Genomic DNA, 24,969 nt, shown 5'->3' with positions numbered 1-24,969 from the left:
TGGAATGCGGAAAGGATTTATAATGTTGAATAGCAATTAAAGATCGCTCTTAAAGTAACATTTTATAGCGATGGTTTAGTATTATTGCATTTTGGAGAATGTAAGAGGATCACGAGTGCGTCCGTGATTACTTTGATTGTAATATATTGTAACGTTGAGTTATAGAATACTTTCATTTCTCAGATGATGTCGCGTCTTTAAATTTTAGGTAAAAATTTTTGTCATAGCGTCTGTACTCAGACTCGTTTGTGCTATGAAGATACGAATATAATTGTATTTTTTAATTTTCAATTTTTAATTATAATTGTACAAACGTAAATGTATCAAGTTCTTCGATGTATACATCAATCCTTTTCATAAGCAAACAAACTTTTTCATATTTCATAATTCGATCGTCTACATCCAAGCCTAACTTCTTTACTGCCAAAAGATCATAAATTATAAAAAATCTAAGATACTCATCAATGTTACTATTATTTAATGCCTTATTACATATACCTATAATCATTCGTTGAGTCAAATGTTTGAAATTTTATTCGATAAAAGTAAAAGTTCTATCGAAAGAAATTCTAGGTTAAAATTTCGCATGGATCCTCAACAACCTATACCGAAGAAGATCCAAACCTCTTAATTTTATTACTATAAGAATGAGAATTTCAGATTGTCAATATTAATCTTTATATAGAAAATCTCCACTTTCACAAACCGAATTTATTGAAACATACGGTTCTCACAATGCGTTCACATTAAAATGGTAAAGAATTCATAAAAGAACACAAAGAACCAAGTCGTACTCAAGTCAATCGTTATCTATGGAACGGGCGAGAATCCTGAAGACAGAAATACAGAGAACAGTTGAAACAAAAGTACGTTGTTATCGTTGCAAGGAGATATGCATCGTGCAGGCTAACGTGTGGCGTTTCCAGTATCTGTAAAGTGCAAAGTGTAAAAGTTAGGCGAACTGTTGCGAGGGCCATTAAAGCCACGTGGAATCGGTGAACAAGTTCGTAAGTACTTTACGATCCGAGGACGCGCGGAGCATGTCGGGTCGCGTTTATTTTTCAATTCGCGCGCCAACGATAAAGCGCCATCGCGTCGGACCATATTAGACACACGAAGGTCACGCCAGGTGCATCCCAGCAATTTATAAATTACGTTATGGCCGCCGTAAAGTACACGAACGTGCGCAGCTTATTACGCTGGGCAGTTTTAACTCGTGTTTCATAGCTGTCACCTTGTTATTTTTCTAAACATCTCATTTTCTAGCGTATTTAAAACTGGCGACCTTGGCCATCCCTTAAGAACGCGTTTCTTGTAGCGCGATGCCTCCATTCCTTGCGATAATAGAAATAAATTAAACAAAGATAATAGGCGTAAATTGTTAAAGTTCAGATAAAATTCAATGTTTCGAAGTTAGTTTACTTAGTGGTTAGAGTTAGAGCGAGGGAGAAGAATATGAAGAAAGGAAGGCGAAAAGAGTATTTCGCTCAGGACTCACCAGTAAGGCTATCTAGCAGGTCTCCGCTGTATAAACCAGGAGAGGGTGGTATGCTAGGAAGTTTCGGTTAGTTTTTATTATCTCGTTAAATAATTATTGATATGATAGATTTATCACATAAACAAACAATTTAGATTCAGTTTCATAACCTTTGTCAAAACTATTAAAATTTCTTTATATAAATCGATAATACAGAAAAAGTACTATTATATCGAACGATATCGATGCTGATAAATATATTTTGTACTAGTATAATGTAATATGTCTTCATTTTCTTATTTCAAGTTACATACATGTAGCAATAATATGAAAACAAAATATCGTGTGAGTAATATCTAATTAACATAATTGGCATATTTTGTTTACATATGAAATAAGTGCTTAATAAGAAACTTGAAAACTGTAAATAGTAATTTTCGCATATTTCCAATTTCCTTCTTCCTCATGCTGAAAACGAAAATACGAAGGTCCTGTGTATGTATATATGTATAACAGGTGTGAATGAAATTAAAAGCTGTGTAAAATCATTCAGTGTTTTGATCAATATTCATGCGTTTAAATGTTGTAAATTAAGATAAGTGAGTACATCCACAGCGTGACTTTGACCATGGAATTTCAAAGAACACTCCTCACTGGGATGTGCGTCCGTAAAAGCCCAGTCATAACATGCAATTAACAGTTTTGTTTTTGCTGTCAGATTTAAATTACATATTCATTTGAGAATACTGAGCAATATATCTTTTGTACCTTACAAAACATTCGAAAGTTTCTTGAGTTTGAATACTTACACACACACACACACACACACACACACATGACTAGGTGTATGCATATGTTAATCCTTTATACGAACTAAAAGATTATGAACTATATAACTTTTATACTATCAAACAGGTAATAGTTCACTTAAGATAGTGTAATATTTTCTACATTAAAGAATCATACAGATATTTATGTAGGAATCTTTTATATAAATTCTATTCATGTTTATGTAAGTTTTGTTCATAGATTTTTCTGTTGCTTTGATAATTTTCTTTGAACCTTCTAGGCTTACCATAAAAATTGCGATGGTAGATGACAAAAAATATTCGTATTAATTTTCATATTAACAGTATACGTGTATCCAAAATATGTTTCGTGGAAGTATCTTTTTAAATCTTTTTATACTTACAATTGCCTTTTTTATTCCAAGGAATATAAAACGATCACTGTTTTCTATTAATCAATGAATTATAGATGCCAATAAATATTCAAGCAATACTAATACACTGTTGATCGTAGTTCTCGTGATCCCTTTGAATTCTTTAATTGTTCTTAAAGAGTCTTAAACGGACGTAAAAGAGCACGGCTGATCGCGGCTGCGCGGTTCTTTCGTCAAGGTTCATCGTGGAGACCAGTATTGCGCTACCTCACGGCAAAAGCTCCGTTAAAAGTCATGAAATGAAATTCGTCGCACAATCAGCCAAAACTTCGAAATCCACGAACCGTACGCTTTCTACGAGCATAAAGTCTTAATTTATATCGTTATTACACGACTCCCAGTGAGACAGCCCAACGGCAACGAACAGAAGGAAAGGGACACAGGGCGAAAAGAAGCGTAAAAATATTTATTTGCCGCACGAAAGCCCGAGATCCGGCGTCGTTAATAATTTTAAAGAGGTCGAGACCTCCTTGGTTTGGATTTGCTCATCGTCGTTTCGCTTTCGATCCGCCGTAAAACGCTCTGAATTGAATTTTTGCAATCCCGCGGAAGGTCATCAGCAACCGTTGCGTCAGCTCGAACAAACGATTCGAAACGGTATTAAGCACGATGGCGATCGAACGTTTGCAACAGATATTCACGTATGAAAAAAAAGAATTGTATGTTTGAAGGATCATAAGGCTCGTTTGAATGGGAAGAACACTTTTGGATATGATGAAATTTCATTGGGAACAATGAGATGAATATAACTTTCGTCGCAAATGTTAGTTTGATAATTAACGCTTCTTTATACTTTAATCTTACTCTCATTTTAGCAAACAAAAAGTATTTATAATTGTATTACGAAGATGTCTGACGTAAAATATAAATGAGAAATCATGCATATTAGTAAGTAATTTCTTCATATATTATTTAAAGTTGATATATTTCTCGTTATTCGAACAATATAATTGTTGAAAATGACTGAAAGATATTTTGTTCGCTATGAAAGAACATAGAAGAGTTAGGTAAATATTATAGTAGTTACACAAAGTGTTTTATTTGTATCGGTTTCTTCAATATTGTCAGTGATATCGAAAAATGGGTTAAGTAAAAATTGAATATTTCTGAAGAGAACATAATATGTCTGGCTTTGAGTTTTATAGGTACAGACATATGTAGGAGCATAAATCACATCGATCAATCAATTTCGCTTTTTTAAATATATAGTAGGTACTATATATTTTTTAATATATTAATCGATTCAGTTCGTTTATAAGACGAAGATATTAATCTATTTGTGAAAAAGTCGTTAGTACAAAGTAATAGAAGAAGACACTACCATTAATTTAACTATACCATTCAACTTTTTTATATAAACTATTTCTATTTATATCTATGGTTATAGCATATAGAACAAGTTTATTAGGAAAAAACTGGCACATCTTGTATATTAAAATATATTAATATGGATGCTTAATAACTGTCATAAGGAAAAACGTCGAAACCATAAGGAAGAGATCCACGACCGGAAAGGAATTTTTATCGCTACCTCTATAAAAGCTTGTAAAACTACTTTTAGATTGCTGGGTAAATTCTTTGCCTAATGCTACGTTATTTAGTATAGCACCATATTAATTTATTACTACAACGTTATTCCGAAACTCAAAGTGTAAATTGTGAAGTGTTGATAAACGAGCTGAATGAAATAAGTTATGTACGATTAACATCGACGTTTAGTAAGAAATTAAATGTTTCATTCCGAATATTCTCGTATAAATAAATCAACAGTTATCAAAATGTCCCGTTTTTTCTTTTGTTCAAATTGAAAGAAGATTCTTAGAAGGAAGAAGTATCGTACTGTCAGATTCGCCACCTAGCTCGATTTCGAAATTTTTATTAAATTCCATTGATGTAGCTAATTTGTATCTGACGAAATTTTTTTTCGTCCACACCCATATGATAACGAGAGGTTCGATAAAACGAAGAAAAAGAAAGGGAAAAAATCGAGAAACTAGTTTTAGGAAATGAACTTTTTTGTTGGGATATGCCGAACTTTACTGGAATTAATAAACTCAACTTCGGCTCGTGCGCGCTACCATAAATCGTACATGTATACATAATCTGTATAAGCACGAGAAATATCCACTCGATTTATAAAGTGGCCGACAACGTTCAAACGACAACCAGCAAAGATTGGTCTAGAACGGTTTCCTGTTGAAAGGAGAACGCGCATTGTCGTGTGGACACCTCAGATGAGGTCATTCGGATCGCCCACTTACTCCCTATGCAGATGACTCGCGTTTATGTTACATTATTTGTATAAAATACGTAAAACTTACCATGGAATGTGAAGGATCTGTATACACATTAATTTTACTAAGAAGAACAGCATAAAATGTAAGGAGAATTTCACAAAACAGCTTCTCTAGAAACAAATACAATTTTAGTGTTTTACTCTACTAGAGAAGATGTATTGCTTACAATGTGAAGTTCATACTTTTATTTAAGCATCGGATGAAAGATGAACAAAGGAATCATTATATTTATTTTATCATATGTAAATATACTTTAAAAATACAAATATATTAAATATGCTTATTATTTCTTATCGTGATTGATATTACTATAAAAGAAGAAAAAATTAATCGAAATAAATTCAGTTTAATAATCTAAATACGATATACTTTAAGTTGAACATAACGTTTGACCACAAAAGAAACAGGAAATCAGGTGTTATATATGGAGTAACATTCAGTTTATTTCCTTAACTCTCAACACAGTGATTTACCAAGAGCAGTCCTTAACCCTTTCACAATCGGCCAGACATGTCTGAAAGACTTTTAAAAAGGATTACTATAATTGTATATTTAACGTTCCTCTTTATATTTTACGTTTATTTAATTCTGTCTGACGCTATCTAGCCATCTATCTATACTTCGTTTCAAAATTACATTTAGTCTATCGTTTCTTTTCTAAATTTGAATACGAAACCCATACTATTATGTGTATTGCATTCATTGATAGAAAAGAAACCTGGTCTCCAGAATGTTGGAGAGAAAAATTGTGTTTAAAAAGAAAACACAATTTCTATTATTATTATATGCATTAGGGTTCGTATTAGGGTATTCTTGTCATAGCGATTAAACCTGATAACAATACGATATAAGTCTCTTTGAAAAGCATATAAGTCCAGTTATCGTAATATATTTTACCTAAGTCCCTGAGTGATTCTATTTTGGTATACTAAGGGTTGGAATAAACACTGTGCCCAGAACCTCGAACTTTCTGTAACTTCCAAGGAAGTTCCAAAGACCTTGTCATTGACTCTTTCACGGTATTTTCGACGTGACCGTCGTTTCAATCAGATTTAATTAACGTCTCTTTACTGACAAGTCTTCGAAGGTGAACGAACTCTTGTCAAGCATTTATCTTATGAATCAATCTGTTCGAGTTATGAGACGAATTTCGTTCGATTTGATAATTTGATGATCAACCGTTTCAATTACTATTAATAAAAATAACTTTGTTAAGGGTACACGCGTGTAATGAAGCAGTTAGTCATAAACAGTGGAATTCGCGTGGGTACAAAGGGTACAAAGGCGGACAAACATTGGACCAGATCGAGCAGATATATTCTTGCGTTATAAACAATATGCAGGTGCGGCCATTTTAAAGCCAGGCCTCGTCACCGCCAAAGAATCGTCATTTTTTGAAAGGGTGAGAATGAGCTCAGCCGAGCTGGACGTTAGTACTACGTGTATCGATAAGATTAGACTAGACCGGTAGGTTTGGCAAACCTTGAACACATTGTCTGATTCAATGTTAAAATGGAACTGTAATTTCCTAATTGTAATTCCTAATTATAATTTGTCCAGAAATTTTGTTTTAAAATTTCTCCTATGTAAGTCGAAATATGATTCTCATGAGAATATAATACATCAAAATGTTATTACAATGTTATGTCATGAACTTCATGTCATAAAAACCTATATAAAGTTTAGGATCAAATATGAAAAGAAAATACTAATATGGAATATTGGATATTAATATGAATCTTAAAATGTAGTATTAAATTGGAATGCAAAAGTAGAAGGAAAGAAAAGAATGGAGATAATGGCATAATAATAATAATGTAACGTTTCTCGGTAATTAATATATTCTAATTACACATCGTTTCTTAGAGCAATTAGAATTGTTAGAGGAGTTTGCTTACTCAAACTTTAAGCGAAAATACCAAAGAAGAATTTGTCTGAAAATTTTTACAGGAAACGTCGTTAAGCAATATATCCTTGTTTAATCGGTTGTAAAGATAAAAAGATAAAACACTTAAAACACGATTAATGTCACACGTTTGTACATACATAATGTTGCACAAGTTTGAACTCGAGAACCTAGTTTTTAAGAGCTCATTAGGCTTCTCTGAAAGGTGACGTTAAATAATGAGGTACACCGTTTCTACCGCGGTACGCCATTAAGCGGTTGCGACGTCCTAAAATTAATCTACAAAAAGAAAACATCCAATGATATCGATTGCTCGCTCTTAGGCATTGTAAGCAAGAGTTCAATATTGACGCAATCGTACGCAATAACGTAATTAAAACGCAACGAATGATACGAATGAAGATATGAATGACGGCGATTCACAGGTGCGGCCGCCGCGCCGTTTCAAAAGCAAACTCATCGTGAAGGAATCACGGATTTGAGAAGTTGCAAGTGGGCGCGAGCCAAGTTGTTGCTGTCGCCCCCGTTTCAATGCTTCTTTTTAATGTCTTTCACAATATATAACTGTCTGACCTACTTAACAATAACTGGTCGAAAAATGGAAAAAATGTTGTCTAACACACACACATACAGTTATTTTATATCCTTCGCTCTGATCTGATCTAAATTTAGAAACATTAATTACGTACAGAAGAATTTACATAAGGTTTTCTTTTAAATGATACAGAAGATACTAAAAGTAGCATAGCTTTAATATTTATTCTACTTAACTTAAAAGATGTAATTCAATGATATAGTAACAGACAAATTTTATCAAACAAAACTTACGAATGGTCTTAATAGTTTCTTCAAAATAATAATTTTCTCGTCCAACCATGGAAAGTCAATTTCATTGCAAGTGAATGAAACCACACTCCCTCCAGACAACGAGTAGCACTATCATTGAAGTGAAATATCTTAAAGACGTTTAACATTTGCCCCTTGACTATCAACAAAACAGCAAACAACGATTATCATAAACCTACGTTACAAGATTTTGCTCGATACACTTACAAGACACTCCTCTCTAAAGTCAGATGGGCTCAATTACTTTAATTACTCAAGAACTCAGCACAAAGCGTAACAACATGTTTCCATTTTGCATTCTGTCAAAACGAGCGACAACTGAATGTACAACTCCATGTAAGTTGAAGTAATTCGTTATCTCGTTCAGTAGGATCGAAAATACTCGAGCAAAATTTTTACTCGAGGCTAACCTAACCAAAAGAGGGCATCAATCATGTAGCCGGGTATTTTTCTCCTATTCATCGCGTCAGCATATTTTTCAACCAAGCGAAATAAATACATTCCTCTCGGGGCTTATTTATTTTTGGTAGAACTGACGTGTTTGATTTCAGTCGGCCGACGTGTCGGCGTAAAGCACGTGATCGAGGAATCAATGTGCGTATACGCAACAAGTGAATGACACGAGCGTATCAAGTTCTGAGGAATATGCGAAAAGGCTCATATAGGCTCATAATCAAGGTTGCGACTGGGTGTGGCGAGGAGCATGCACACAAGCGTACACTGTCGATCCTGACATTTTAGAATAGAACTTCGTTTATCCGAACAGGTCGGGAGCAAGGCAATTTGGATAACCGAACAGTTCCGATAAATAGAATTCGCATTCTTCTCCAGCTTTCCTTATTAATTCAGATATTAGGATTTCAGTGCTACGATTTCTATTGTTCCTTCTATTGGCACACAGACTACACACTCTTTATCTTCCAATGAAATGTTCTTTGCATTTCACTTTCGCAACATGAAATTTTTGTAATAATGTGAGAGTACTACTAAATGATACGAAATTTAATATACATGGATCTAATTAATCAGTATGTAAACGCTATAGAAAATACAGTGTGCAAATACTTTTCGCAACCACTGTGGAATTTATTTCGTTATAAGAATAAGTGTTTATACGTATTACGAAATTACGTTCGATCGTAGTTCGGGTAATAGAGGTTTGGCATTAACTTGTTCGTATTTTAAAATTGTGCCATAACTTATTTCACTGTTGCAGATTCCAATATTCGCGGATTTGTCCTTTTGTAAACTCGTGATTGAATTACACGTTGTTGAAGAGAAGCAAGTATCCGGATATTTTTAAGCGGCAGCGTGTATACACACATGATTCGATACCTTCCCTGTAGGTAGCCCGTCCAACCCGTTTGTCCCAATGTAAGCGAGTCTTTTTTCCATTAAGACTAAATTGTCTTTCTTCTGACGACGCACCGTCTGTCAATGAGCGCTTTTGTTCTGATAGCTCCGCTGTACGCAGCTTCGATCTCGTTTCATTCCGGTCGTTCCTCCCTTGCAGTGTTGTGTCGATGACGATGTATGTATATCGTCTGTCCAAGGTCACCGTTTGCTTTTTGGACGTTCACGCTTTTCGATGGGAAAAGTTTACCTCGCTGGTGGACGCAAATTGACTAATTTTACGTAACGTACGACGGTTTCCGATTGCCACGATCTTTCTTCCGAGAAAAAAATTATTTTATTTTTGACGAGTAAGCTTAAATATGGTAGGAAGTTCCTGGTTTAAGAGATGTTGAAGTTCAAAGTTAGGAATTTCGACGATCAAGACGTACGATGAAACAGAGGGCGACGTCGATGTTGAGGAGTGCATGAAAGTTACGAGCTTGTTCTACAGGATAATAACCTTGAAGTTCGTAGTTTTGTACGAGTATTAACTTGATTATTGTATAGTGAGAAAATGTAACATGACCTATGTGCTAAGGTATCGTATACTTTGATTAATTCTTTTGAAAAATTAAAGTTCTGTATGTAAGTAGAATGTTTTTTCATATAAGGTCAAATATGTGTTCTATGCATGAAAGAATTAGAAATTATTCTTTATTCTTAATTATAATGAAATATTGATAATATTTATAATTATAACGATTAATAATTATAATGAAAAAGTACAAATGTTGCTACTTCAGGATTAAAAATTTTTAATTGCTTTCGAAATTGATAATTTCAGTTAACTGTTCTTTACCTACACGAACTTCCTTTTTATTTCATCTGGACAAGTTCTCCAGGTAGATAAATACTTTTTCTATATTAAACTAGTCCTGATTTTTATCGCGCTATATTCGAGTAAATATAGCACGGTTTCTAGACAATGTAGGTACCCAACTGAATAACGATCTGAACAGGTTCAGTCGTTTAAGATGACAGGTTGTCTGTTTCTGATTTAAAAGTCGAAGTAACTGTACAACTAAAAGTCTCCTTATTGGATATATGTAATTTTAACGAACCTCACTTTTGTTTCTTTCCATTCTGTAAAATACATGAATTCATGTTGATATAATATATAAGATTACGATAAATCTATATTTGTTGATTTTAATGTCCATTTTGACGATTAAAAGAAGATATTTTAATATAGCTTACAATAGATGAAAAGGAAAATTAATTGTTACGTATAAACATATATTAAAAATAGATAATAAATCTAAGAAATTTGATATAAAATCATTTAGGAATTATTTCACAATATTAAAACTGTCCCAAAGAAAAAAAAAGAAAAATAGAAAATCATGTTCTTCGTCTGTAGTCTTCATACAATACAGATAAAAATAATGGAACATCATTGCATTTACTATAAAATTTTCCTACTAACTGACTAGGTACAAGTATATTAACGATATAGTAAAATAATAGCATAGTATAAGTATATAACGATATAACTATAAAAATCTGACATTATGAATATGAAATATATAGAAGCTAATAAAAAAACTTCATTAGGAAATAAGGGTACGTAACAATATTTTTTGTAACTACTGTATCTTATATAATATATGGATATCTATTTGATACAAGTCACACCATGACATCAGCGTTTCCAAACAAAAGTCAAAGGAAGACTGCACTATAGCCGTCTCTTCGCATATCTTCCTTATTACTCTTATTTTACTAACTGGAAAATAATAAACCAAAACATTCCATTAACGTGGTATCCAAATAACCTCGTAACAGCTTCGGGCATCTATTTAAAAGATAACTCGTCGCGTCGCGTCGCCAGGAAAGGAAAAGGTCGACGATAAAGGGAAGATCGCCTGTGAGTTTCACACCTTGAACGCTCTGCCAAAGAATGTTACATTCTTACTTCATTCTTGCGCTACGACTTTTTCCATCAAGTAACAAAGATAATTCGTTTCGCGAGTTATGATTCAGAAATAACTTCGTATCCTTGAAATTTATAGCGATTTACGAAAGTAATCAGCGAAAGGACGCGTGTGCTTCGTTGTATCAGCGTAGAATCCCGGCAGATCTTCTCCTTTGGCGCGTTAACAACGGTTTAAGAATCAATTAATAAGCGGCGTATCTCGGCGTAACAATGGCAATTTCCTCGGATTTCATGGCGATTGCGCGCCAGTCTCGATCATTCCCACGCCTCTTTCGGGAAAAAATCCGCGGAATTATGATCGGGCGAAACTAATCACGCTGCTTTAACACTCCGCTCGACATAACGCTCTTTCATATTCTCGATACCGCTCATGCCAACGTTCTGGCAAATTATCGTGCAGCAAAACAATTCATGACGTTGAGTAAGTTCAAAATTGTTACTGCTGTAAAGTGATGTAAGGAGAGACAGGAAGTTCGTTCTTTAGGTATCCATTTCTTTTTACGAGAAATCGTAATCTTTCGAAATGTATGAGAAAGCGATATCGTAATAAGACTTGTTAATTCTCAATTAATATTATTGGTTTTGGATATTTAGCAGTGAAACTATTGATGGCTGTAGAATAAAATTTCTGTCAAAGAAATCACAGTAGGAGCTTAATACTTAGTTCGTAAGTATTAGGATACTTGAAGAAAATGCGATAAATTTGAACAATTATTAGGAATCAAAGTATATAGAGATGAAAGTATTGAAAATTACTACCTTGGATTATAGAAAACTGTATACTCTATAATAAAAATCTGGTAAATAATAGATAAATATAAATAATTTACTTACAAAGATTTTTTGGAGATTTCTGGACGTCTGACTTGTATGGATACAAGTACAGTTGTATTGTTGTATAATTCTGATCGATTAATTGTTCATCTAATGATGTAAATAATGTAAAATTTCTGTGACCGATTATAACATATATAGTCATTTTAACCATTTTAATAGCTCCATATAATTAATTTTATTTAGTGATCGACATTCTACACAGTAAAAGTGATTATTTCTTGTCGCATATATGGCACAGGATAGTGAATGCAACCGAATAAATATCAGATATGTTAGTCTAAATTGTTATGGCTACATATGTATGAGTAAACGATACGAGTTAAGGGTTAACGATACAAGAGAACAAAGAAGTGATATAGAGTTTACGATCCAAATAAAGAAGCCAAAGCTTTGAATCGCACCCGGAGAACAGTGTCATCGGGATTTTATTGCGAGATTCCAGCCACTTGTCTAAAACGAAAAGTCTGAAAACGAGCGAAATATCTTGCGAAACGTGACTAAAAGAAGGGAATTTAATGATGCCACGTTAAAACATGAAACGAGGATTAGTTGGCACTTATGACACGTTCGGTTTATTATAAAACTATGAACTTTATTCATCTGCCGTTTAATCGCTTTCTAACTATGACTTTACCAACGTCTATTCTTCGTTTTGTAACATGCGAAATGTACGATAATTTCTGGATTGAATTGTTATTCTAGAAGAACTAGTAGAACTAGTGTTATAGAAGAACTGTAATCATGGTTAACTTTAGAGATAGCAATAAACAAGATTAATGATGTTATTAAACAGCTTACTAATGTAATTAAGAGGCTTATAAACGCAGATATTTATCTTGTGACTAGAACGAACACAGAGTAGATGTGTTTTCATAGTAATATGGCTTGCTTTATAATATAATTATTCTATTTGCTTCTCTGAAAATGCTCTTTGCACAGTTCATTGTCGCCTGTCATTTGAATGACATATTATTTAATCAATTACATATTTCTTTCATAGTATTTATATAAATCAATGTTAGCAGGAGCAACATGAATTACTTATTTGCTGAGTTATTGTCTTTCATTTATTGTATATCATATGTTTTTAAATTTAATTATACAAGATGCGACATGTTATATTATCCAGTAAATAATTTTAATCCATTTCAAAAATATATATTCTTATATAGAATTTAAATGTATAAAGTGTACTAATGTGAATATAAACTAGAATTAGAAAAATAATTTTTATAATATATATTTATAATCTACAATGTATGAACAATATAACATTTTTAAAACAGATCTTTTAAACGATCAGCTTCGTTAAGCAAGATTTCAGTCCTATAATAATTTTTTTAGGCCAACTTGAAATTACTATTCACATGCAATTATATAAACGATCATGCACATACAAACTTTTAGTAGGCTTGATAATACACTTAAGTCACATAACATTCACTTATATGTACATACTACTATGTTAATAACGATAATATATATATTAACAAACGTAATATTAGCGGCGATAACAATGAGCGTATGAGCGATAACGGCAACGAAACATGTTCATTGATAATCATTCATATGTTCGGTGCCGACCATGACCAATTAGTTTTTGTTATTATAATTGAATAACCATGGTTCAGACAAGAATCGGTTAATAAGCGATCGTATGCATTAATTGCGATATTTAATAATAAGAATCGATGTTGCTTTTGAGTTGATTTTCGAATTCAAGGTCACCATATAGAGCTGTTATTTAAATACATTGAATATTTTACAAATTTTTGTAATGTCGTATATAATAATATATACTTGAATATAGATATTCTTGAAATTTGTGAATTCCTGCGAATTCCTGCGAATTTCTGCGAGATATGTATGTGCTATCGAGTTGCGTGCACGCAGAAACGAGCGTGCGTCCTGAGAAAAAGCAAGGGTCAGTTTTCAATGTCTCGCCAGCGAAAGTTTAACTAGCATGCGTGTGCCCGGCAATGCTTACACAATGCACAGTGGCGTAATTTCGTACTCGGGGACACCGTAATAAATGTTTCAGTCCTCCCACACTCCAGTTCTATATAATTTACGTAAGGTGTGCAGCCGTGCTTTATATAGTCAAACAGGAAAGCAACTTTTAGCTACGGTCTATTTATTTTTCGGTTGATCCTGGATAAATAAAAGAATTAAATTTTGAGTTTGGGCTAGAAAATTCTATTTCTTTTATTGCTTAGATTTCTATTCATTTATTTATATTGATTTAATTGGCATGTTAGATTCATATGTAAGAGCAATTTGTTAAATTCATCCTTGAAGAATTATTCTATATACTATTAATATCTAAATGTCTAAATGTTAATGTTTTCACGCTCTAGCAATAGGTATTCAAATTTTTCAAGAATTTTGTTATGTTATTTGACGAACAACTATACAAGATAATTATATTATTTGAGATAATCAACCCTATGTGAGTGAACCAAGATTTGGAGCTGACTGTCACACGTTACCCTATGCTTATTTTAATACGCAGAAATAGAAGCACAATAAATTTTTTTTCTCTTTCAATTACGAGCTATACTTTTTTTTCTTTCGCATCGCAGATTGACGACACTGCTTCTATTGTTCTTTCCTAATGTTATATTTTTCTTTCCATAAGAAACCTACAAAGATCACAAAACGATCTAATGCTTCGTATATTATGAAATATTGCACCCCCATAAACATCCGCAGTCCATTAACAGACAAAGGTTCCCGTGCAAGCAAACCTACTCGAATCTGAACAGCCACTGTCTACTCCGAACACCTACGTTCCACGGAACCATCGATCAAAACGAAAACGAAAAACGTCATTGAATCACGCACGGGGTCGCGCGACCTTTTGATGCCGACATCAAAAGGTCGCGCGAAGTGTGTCGACAAACGAGTGAAGGAACGCGAACATCGTCACCGCGACGAAAGGCGCGTCTCCTCCTGGTCGTCTATTTTCGTTATATACGAAACCAGCTCAAGTAGATAAGATCTACCTTTGCCATGTATTAAGGACGAGAGAGATGAAAACGTCTACGTATTACATTCTTTCTTCGGTATTGGATAATCGCGCGAGGTCACGAAACTGAGCGAGCGAGCGAGTGAGCAGGACCGAATGCGAACACGCGAACACCGTTTCTGTAGGAAAGTAACGGACCATTGGACGAAAAGTATTCGGGTCATTGATTGAACGGCTGAGACGAGGCGCCTTGGTATCGGATACATCATCCTAATGACTTCCTCGTGCGTGGGCAACTGTTTGGATTCTTCGACACAGGGAACCCGACAGCCGTGGTAAGGACCGCCGTTTCGACGCCTGGCGCCAAGGAGTTTGGAATTTCGCTTATGCCCAGTCTGTCGTAATTAAATGATTTTGGTCGATTAGATACCACGGAATTTTTGTCTCTCCTTTTTTTTATTGATTTAATCTTCTATAAGTAGAGTTTTCTTTGATTAAGGGAAGAATTATATATTAAATAATTAGACATTGTTTTCATTAAATACTATAGTCTGGACTCTAGTATAGTAATGCATGATATTATATAACGATCTGTAAATAAAATGGGATTTAAGAGATAAAAATATGTATCATATAGCCATATCGTGAAGCTCATTTAGATCATGTTTTGTTTAATGAATCTATCTAATATTTGTTTGACATATCTTTCTTTTTTAAAGTCATCTGCACATAAAGGTCTGATGATACGAAATTATAAGCGAGATTAGAAGCCTAAGTATTGTTCGCTTTATATTGTGTATTCCTACTATAATTTTTAACAAAGCTTTAAATGGTCCATGTTCGTATAACATTTTTGATTAAGATTTAATAAAAAAATACAAATAAATTTTCATTCTACGCAACAAGATTAATGAACGTTTATATCAGGTTTAAATTTTTACAATTTTTTAATTTCATAATTCTTAATACTTATCTCGTATGATGCCACAGTTTTTCTTTTTCCATAGCCAAAAATTGCCAAAAAAAAAAAATTAAAATTATACTTGGAGTTATAGGAGAAGATGGACGAAATTTTGAAAGCTTCGTTCTGACAGGATTAAATTTACCCATGGCTAGGATTTCGTTTGGTTCAAATTTCATTTGGTGTCTAATTTCCTTCTTTAACCCATTTCTTCTTTGTTTAATCCTTTTCTCCATCGAGGTCACAACATCACGCTACGTGAGAGCCATCGTAATTTAAAGCGGCTATACGCATAAGTTGAAGAGCCATGAAAGAAACATTGCTTTTTCCTTATAATCCACCAGTGAATGATCCATAAATCGAACGTTCTCATAAAACAGAAGCTGTCGATTCGTCCCGCGGCGATTCAATGAACGCGACCAACGGAATAATAAAGAAATTCGCAATTAATCAGGTATACGATCGTGTACCCGCGACGACTTGATTATAAGGCATTATAGACTCATCAAGTAATTACTCGCAATACGGTTTCGCGTTACGCCAGTTCAACGGAGCTCAATAAATCGCTCGACCTCGATGTATGTGTGCATACGTGTATGACTTCCTCACACGAAATATGGTCGTAATGGAAGCCATTATAACCGGCATCGCTTGTTTATAATCCGCGAAACGCGGGATAAACGATTGCCTCTGCTCTCGAGGACGACATGGAAAAGTTTCCTCGTATTAAAATGGTTTCACGTGGTTACAAGGAAGTAAATTAACCCTGCTGCGATCCTCGAACTTCTATATTTCGATCTTGCCTCCACTTTAATAAGCAAAAAGGACTTATAATGTTATAAGAAGATGTTTAACATGAAACTGAAACGAGAAATGATACTAAGAACATTTTTATATTTTATTCAAACTTAAAGTATCTTTTATCGCTGGAAAAATACAATTGGATCAAACATGATAGGAAACCTGCAACAGAGTTAAGAGTCTCGCTTTTGACTCGGGAATTCGTGATATTAAAATGACGGAGATTTACAGTAAGAAATTCATAATCATTCATCATCGTCGTAGAAAAGTTATAACGAAAGATGAGGATTGAAATATATTGATGTATATCAAAAGTAATCTCGACCTGTTATGAATATACATACAGAGAGTACATATAGACATTTCTATATTATTAAATGTATATAAAAATAGATATAACTACATATTACATATAGACGCATACATTATATAATAATAAACATACACAGAAAGAGTTAATTATATATATTACCTACCATAAATATCTGTTACAACCATTTGCAGTTGTATAAAATATGGAAAGTAAACTATTCATTAAAAGTATTATAATATTTAAGATGAAACATATCTTTATTTAGGTCTCATTTTTTTAGTGGTTTTTGTAAAAATCTGAATTACCATAAACATTTGAAATCCTATTATTCAAAAGTATCTCTCCAATCACATAAGATATCATGAATTATCATAAATTACGAATATGATATGATATCATAAATAAAATACTACCTGTACATAAGCACATGACATTATTTCAATAAATATTTACGTATTCCATGCGTGTTCATAAAAGCTCACTGTGACGAATGTCTAAGAGCGATATCCATAATCTGGTGCCCATAATTTCTAACAATTATCCGAGCGAAACAATTTTAATCCTATCGACTAATGTATGGTAATCGTTTCCGTGAAGCGAAACTTACAGTATGAAAAATGACAAATTACAGAAGAAAATCGTAATAGGTTGAAATTAGGGAAAACGTAACCAGCTGAGCTTCGTAGTAAAAACAAAAGAAGCAATGTAATGAGGAAATTAACCAGAAGATACATTTTTCTTTTTTGATAATTATCTCTAGCAATTTCTTTTTCCGTATAATTATCGCGTACGATTCTCGAAGCAATCGATAAACATTATTCAGACGTATGAGAACATATTATCGATAATTTATATGCTAATAAAAGATACAATGCTAACCAGACTTTTTTTGAATAATAAGCCCGTTGTTATGGTTTACGACTACAATAGTTCCGCGTGAAACGAAGGAAGTCTACTTTCTTTGTTATTTGTTTTGAATGTAGAGTTGAAAATATCAGAAATATAACTGTAGAGAAAAATTCTAGATGAAATATAATGATATTAAAATGTTAAGGACGGCGGTTCAGAAGTTCACAAAATTAACTGTGACGTCAGAACAATTAGCAGTTATTTAATGTTTTAGACAGTATAGTGTGAACATATTTTTTTGTTTATTTGAAAAATTATTTTATATTTATATAATTTTAAATCTCTAGGAAGCATTAGTTTCCCTTTTTAATAAAAGCTAACTACGTAGATCTAATAAACACAATTTAATATTTAATTTGAAAAACTTGGCTGGTAGAATCATAGAATTTTGTTTCTTATAAGTTTGTAGGTTTTTAAACAAGCATTTTCTATATCATACGCATAATTTTCACAAATCTTTGTCTTTATCTTATTAACAGCATGCATATCTCATGTTTAAAGTTTGCTTTAACCAATTACCATTAAATCACTTCAAATTTTCTCATTCTCCGAATTCTAATATCGTATGACTGATACTTATTTCATTTCATAAAACGAAATTACGTAAGTACTATATATGTATTTACATAATTTTACAATTTCTTTGCAGATAGATCATAGATGATATAATTCTGTCGTACGTTCACCAACGTTGTTACTACAAAAGGTGTGAAAAGTCGTCATAACAAATCATTATGAAATCGATTGCTCTGGGTATTGGAGTACGATACAGATGGTACGAACAGATCGTAATGAACAATTTCTTAGTGCGGCCTTGCTATATTACGTCAGGAAAGCAGAGCAGGAGAACAGTTTAACAGTGTGTTCGAGTCTAGAACTCACACATTAGAAACGTGAACTCTGTCTCCCGTGCCAGTCTGAACGCAATTTCTGATCAAACGCGATCGTGAAAGGCTTAGCATGGCTATTATATAAACTTTGTTTCGATCAACGAGAAAATGATAGAAGGAGGGAAGATATTATGATTTTCTAGAATATAGATTTTAAGTTTAAGTGAATCAAAGATCAGATAATCCAAAGGAGAAAGGAAATAATATTACATTTGATTAAGATTATTGGAAATTATTCAAATTAGGCATTTTTATCATAAAATGATTATGATTCATAAATATGATCTCTTCTTGTGAATAATCGATATGATTATTGGTGAAGGGTAACAACTCTTAGTGTGTGTTGTGTTGAATATAAAGAAAGAAATATTGTTAGATCTCCATGGTGAATCCGGCAGTATATATTTTCAAATATTAAAAAGTTAAATATTCTATTATAATTTATATAGCCTATTATATTCTAATGTTAATACAAGCATTTTATATTAATTACATTAAAGTGCACTCGAAGATTAATTGTTTTTAATCCCAATTTTCCATTATTGTAATTACAGAGAACGATTTACAATTCTATGTTTTATTTTAAGTAAAAGGTATTTCTAAATTTAGTTCAACTTTCCATTGTATTAACTAATCTCTAACGAGCAATAAACCTATTCTTAAATTTTATAACAGAAACTATTACTTGTATGAATATATAACTAAAATTACTTTGAAATACACAGAATATACATTTGAAATACATATAACTGAAATAGGTAGCTGAGCAGTAGCATTGAATTTTACTTGTTAAGGACGAAAATAGATTGTACAAATATAGCTCTGGAAACTTGTTCTTTCTGACATATAAACGCTTTTTATCTGAGTTGCAATTTCACAGGAATGACTTGTCAAACATTTAGGTAGAGGATTCACTGTGGCACTCAATGTCAAGGTGACTTGCCCTTGTCAATTACAAGTACTGTTATCACTTATTTCTACAAAAGAAAAAGAATGATTACAGTACTTGTAGCTCTACATATGAAAAACGATAACATTACCTGTAACTCTGCATATTCTGTCATTCTTATGTGTCATTCTTATAAAATTCCAATACAAACAAAAAGTGTTTTAATCTCGGGAAAGAAACTTCCACGCTTATACAACCTTTCTTTATATTTAAAAAGAACTCTTTCTCACTTAACATTCAATATAAAAGTTCGCTCATTTATTTTGGTCACATCCAGTATAACGGATAAAACCATCTCATTAAAAAAACAGCAATCAAATTAATTACCGGTATCATCAACGAAACATTTTCCAATAAATTATCCGTGTTCCGCGCATTCTTTTCGAATGGATCGTTTTAATTAACAAAAATGCAGCGGACAGAGGACAAAAGCCATTTGCTGTAAAACTGCATCACGCTCATTTATCTGTCAAGGTCCTCGAAATTAATCCGCGTAACACCGACTTGCGACTGCTCGTGAAAGGAGTCAAACAGTCTGTGGCAAGGAAAGCAAACGAAGCCACGGAACATAACCTCCTCTTTATTCTCTCCATCCACGAGCTGCAAAGTGATTCGAATGGCCGTCAGTTTTTAAAGCAACTTTTAATTGAGACGTGAAGGCGTTTTGCACGACCGACACAAGGACGTCTCCGTGATTCTTTCATCGGACAGAGGAGTCTCGTTACAGCGAACGGCACCCCATATTATTCTTTGTGAATATCCTCTACGACTCCCTGTTTCGTCTTATTTTCGACGACGAACTCCTTTTCGAAGGAAAGAATTCTTTCAAAAATATAAATAAAGAAATATACACGGAAAATGTTACACTTTAGAAAGAAGAACATTGCTACATTATCTTTCTGTAACATAAGTGTAAGAGCGTTTTATAAATTGTATTTGATAAATCAACGAAGAATTATTGCTCTTATCGAAATAATGCACGACCACATGCTGATCTACTCAGCAAGATGTATGCTGGTGTTTCAGAGATTGGTGTAAAATATTGAAATAAAGCTCTTTTTGTATATGTATAATATGTACGTATACCTATGTGAAATATGTTCATATAAATTAAATTTCTATAGATATTTTTTTGGTTAATTATCTTTTGTGTTGCTAATAATATTGTTCTAATTATATAAATGAATATAAAAGTCAATGTACATGTTACTAAAATATTTATTATTCTATAGATTAACTAATTCGAGAATTCTGTGTTACAGTTTTATATTTCGAAATATATCCACATATGTGTAAATATGTTCAGTATTTCCAAGCATACGTATTTCCCAACATTAAACACTTCGTTCCTCGGCATTACAGAGATGAGTTTTTAATAACAATTATTTGACATACGACGAATGTTACCAACATTTAAGCTTCATTAAGTATAATGAAAGTACAACAGTGTATACAATCTTTAATACCTTATGCAAGTGTTAATTACTCAATGCAAACGTATAAATGAAATTTTCCAAGCGTAGCAAACGAGCTATTTATTTTTGCCAAGATTAAACACGTTCAACCATATCTATTTCGTCATCTAACATCGTCTATTTAATTTCGAGGTCTTATACAATTATTCAGAACGGAAACATTTAGATTACAGCGTGCACTTGCAGCGATTTGAAGAATTTTTCTCGTGCCGGATATTTGAAATAACTATACCGGTGCAACGCGAGAAAGATGTGACATTAGTTAGTGACGGGTGTGTAAGAAGGATTGCGAGCTGGCAGTAGAGTCATAGAAAATGAGGTGCATCGTGGTCAGCGATTTATCCTCGAAAATGGGTCAACGTCGTACATTTGATCTTGGCATTTGCAATCTGCAATGTCCATCACGGGAAGCTAGCGTCTTCGATGACGAAGTGAGGTTTTATGGAAATTGATCACAATGCCAGTGTCAATTGCATCAAGTGGAGATTTAAGTGTGTTAATTACGTTTTACATGAATGAACATTGTTTTTCAGTGAATCAATATCTTCTAATTCGCACGATTTTAGTATTTTCTTATTATAGGTATGTTTGAGTTGTAATTTGCATATTTGTAATGAATTATAAAATAAATATTACTTAAAATTAAATGTTATATTAAATTATATTTTATGTTAGGTATATTATATATTAAATATGTTTTAATACGTAGTTATAGATTTTATAATGTTTATATATTGTACATTCATATATACAATATTCATTTAGAAAGTTATATAAAGCGAATGGAAAAATATTACGGTAAATCAGAGGGAATTGACACATAAAATATTTTCAGATATAATTCTCACGATATACATATATGCAAATTATTTCAAAAGTCAGGTAAACTTTAAGGAATGCATTTGAATCACCAACTTTCCTCCGATCTAGATAATTATATTCGCACGCTCCGGGTTTCATTTTGATTGTCATGTCTGGGGGGAAAGTTGCGATTGAAAATAAATTTTGTTCCATCCACGTGAACTGTCAGTCAAGTAACTCTTGCCTCTCTCCGTGGGCCAACACGATTTTAATCCGGAATTTCGGAATAGTTTATCTTATTCAATTTCTTTCGTCCTTTTTTCAAATGCAAATTGGAAAATTGCAATAGATATTATGTTCAAGGATAAGCAACATTCAGAATTGTTTCTGAAATTACTTCATAGACGATGTAATACAAAGTAAAAAATTTCTCAGTATTTCCACAGTTATAACAATTTGAATTTTCATTATTGATACAGTCAATTCACAAGTTTGCTACGAAGTAATCTTCAAGAAAATGAAATAATAATAACAAGAATCTAATATCTTTATAATACAGTAAAAATTGAGGATGGGATTTCTGTTTTTATAGTATTTCGCACTGAAAATTATCTCCCAAACAATTTTTCTTAAATTGTACTAGTTACTGAAAAATAAACATTACTTTCTTAAATCGTGGCTAATATGAGAATCTGTGGCAAGATACGGTTCGCATAGCACACAGGATTCTGTGAATCAAATTATTAATCGTTGTTCATTAAACATTCAAATTAAATTGAAAAAGTCAGGAACCGTTTAAATAAGCACTTTGATTATTCGGGTCACTTGAACCATTAAGAGCGCTCGATATAAAACCATCATGCTCTCCACACACGATTATGCTATCTATTTCCTCGGCTCTATTTATTATTAGTTGATATTTTATAACACTGTCAGAGCGATTCGAGGCTGTTCTCGCATGCGATTAGTTTCTGATATTCCTGCAAAGTTCACCTTACATAATCTAAAATCAATGCTGTGTTCCCACTCACAAGCTGACCACGATTGCGGGCCCGTCCTCTGTAATCGTGATCTGTCTTCTTTCACGATACGTCGCTAATTGCATAATCGATAAGCTAAGACAGAATTTCAATCGGCATTGATAACCCACTATTCGTGATCTCGTAAATCTATTGCGCCATTTCTGCATTACCGATTTTCCATGAAGTATCGTTCTCTACAAGTCAAACCACATTGTTTTTTTTTAATTAATATTTTGTCTGTTTGCTTGATTAACATTTAATTTTTAATAGCTGTAAACTTTAAATAAATTGGCAGAGTGGTGAAAGAATAGCAAAAACTCAAATGAAGAGCATATGCGACACTTTGTATCTTATAAATCTTAGTAAAAAAGAAAATAGAGGAATTTTGGCAATTGAAAATATTAATTTCCCTAACACTCTCTTTGTCCTTTAAAATAACAACTTATGTATCAATATAAAATGAATTTGTTTAACGCGATGTATATATAACAAACGTATGTACGCATTAATAAAATTTTATTTTGCATGTTTTTATTCTTTTTAATATGTATATAACAAATTATTCTTTTATCTATGTGTCTAAATTCAATAAACTCGAGCTGTTATGTGAAAAATATTACCACACTAATATATTGCTATAAAATTCGTTCATATCATATATTATAATATTTATTTAATATTATAACCGTTATTATATTATAATATAATATTTCACATGTTATGACAACGTTCCAAATTTGAGGGGTGTGTGAAGACGTCTGTAACTAGCTGTATTTAGATATCAAACAGAGAAGCAGCTGTCATCTAACGAACGATGGAACGAAAACATTCCGATGATCGACGTCTCTATCTAACGATTCTAACGACTTGTTTCATCGATCGTCACTAAATCAACGGAACCCTACGTCAACCTCGAAACACGAAAACTTCCGTGAATGGTGCGTTTTCGTCATAACTGATCGTCCTGGCAACAAGTTATTACTTGTGCATTGCTCGGCCAGAATAGATAGGATAGGTCTCATCTGGGAGGTGGAGTACGGAGAGCCACGGCCTGGCATTTACTCACAGTTATGTGAAAGGCATATCGGCCGTACCAAGGTACTCCTACATAGTACGCACACTTGCACAATACTTTGTGCACTGGCGTTATTGAGTCCGACCGTCGCGTCGGCGGGACGGTAGAATAATTGTCCAGACTACAGAAACCAAAAGGTATCTATGTTTGCTAAGCCGTGCTTCTTACATGTGATTGACTGTCTTTCAATTTCTTATCTGTGCGACTTGTCTATTATACTCTGTTTCCTCGCGAAATAGGTCTTAAAGAAATATTTAGCAACTTTGTGATTTTCGTTGCCAATATATATGGGCTGTATGAAAGTGGAGCTTGTGAAGCGATTCGTTGGGAGTTGAAAGTTAGATGATATCATAAGCTATAATTCGTTACATCGAGCATGATCTGTGGTCTCCGTTTTATTTCGGTGTATTGTTTGAATTTTCATGAAATACGGGCATAAATTATATTTGCACAGAGTTATTTATGGTTTAGTATTTAGATATATGTTTTTAGATACTCAGTTGGCTGTAAACATATTGAATCTTTTATCTACAAGGTAACAGGTACAAATGTAAAACTTCACCACCGTGTGTTTCCTATTATTGAATTAATTAAATAATTAATCAACACTGTTAACTCAATATCTTGTTCCAGTCATGTTAATTTCCCTTATAAGAATTATAATTGTATAAGTTTTTGATAAATACACTACCACTACTATTTATCTATAGAGGTTGTCAACCTGCTACAATAGAATTCAAAATAATGAAGCTTTATTAATGAAAAGAAATAGTTGGCTCTTTTAAATCAAAACATAAATTTTGATAATAAAAGGATATTAAGAAGAAGGAAATTTCATAAAATTCCTTTACATTCCTAATAAACAAATATACTTCAAGCAAATCCTAAT

The 24,969-nt window shown here is 32.9% G+C and overlaps 1 protein-coding gene across 1 annotated transcript in view; it reads right to left on the bottom strand.

Annotated features, from left to right (window-relative positions):
* Positions 1–24,969, bottom strand: part of LOC126914035 (uncharacterized protein DDB_G0271670-like) — a 68,873-nt gene that overhangs the window by 5,050 nt on the left and 38,854 nt on the right. The gene's annotated exons all lie outside the window — the stretch shown is intronic.

Source organism: Bombus affinis, chromosome 3, assembly GCF_024516045.1.
Source record: "Bombus affinis isolate iyBomAffi1 chromosome 3, iyBomAffi1.2, whole genome shotgun sequence".
NCBI lineage: Eukaryota > Metazoa > Arthropoda > Insecta > Hymenoptera > Apidae > Bombus > Bombus affinis.
Note: the sequence above shows the minus strand (reverse complement) of the source record. Positions and strands in the feature narration are given on the sequence as shown.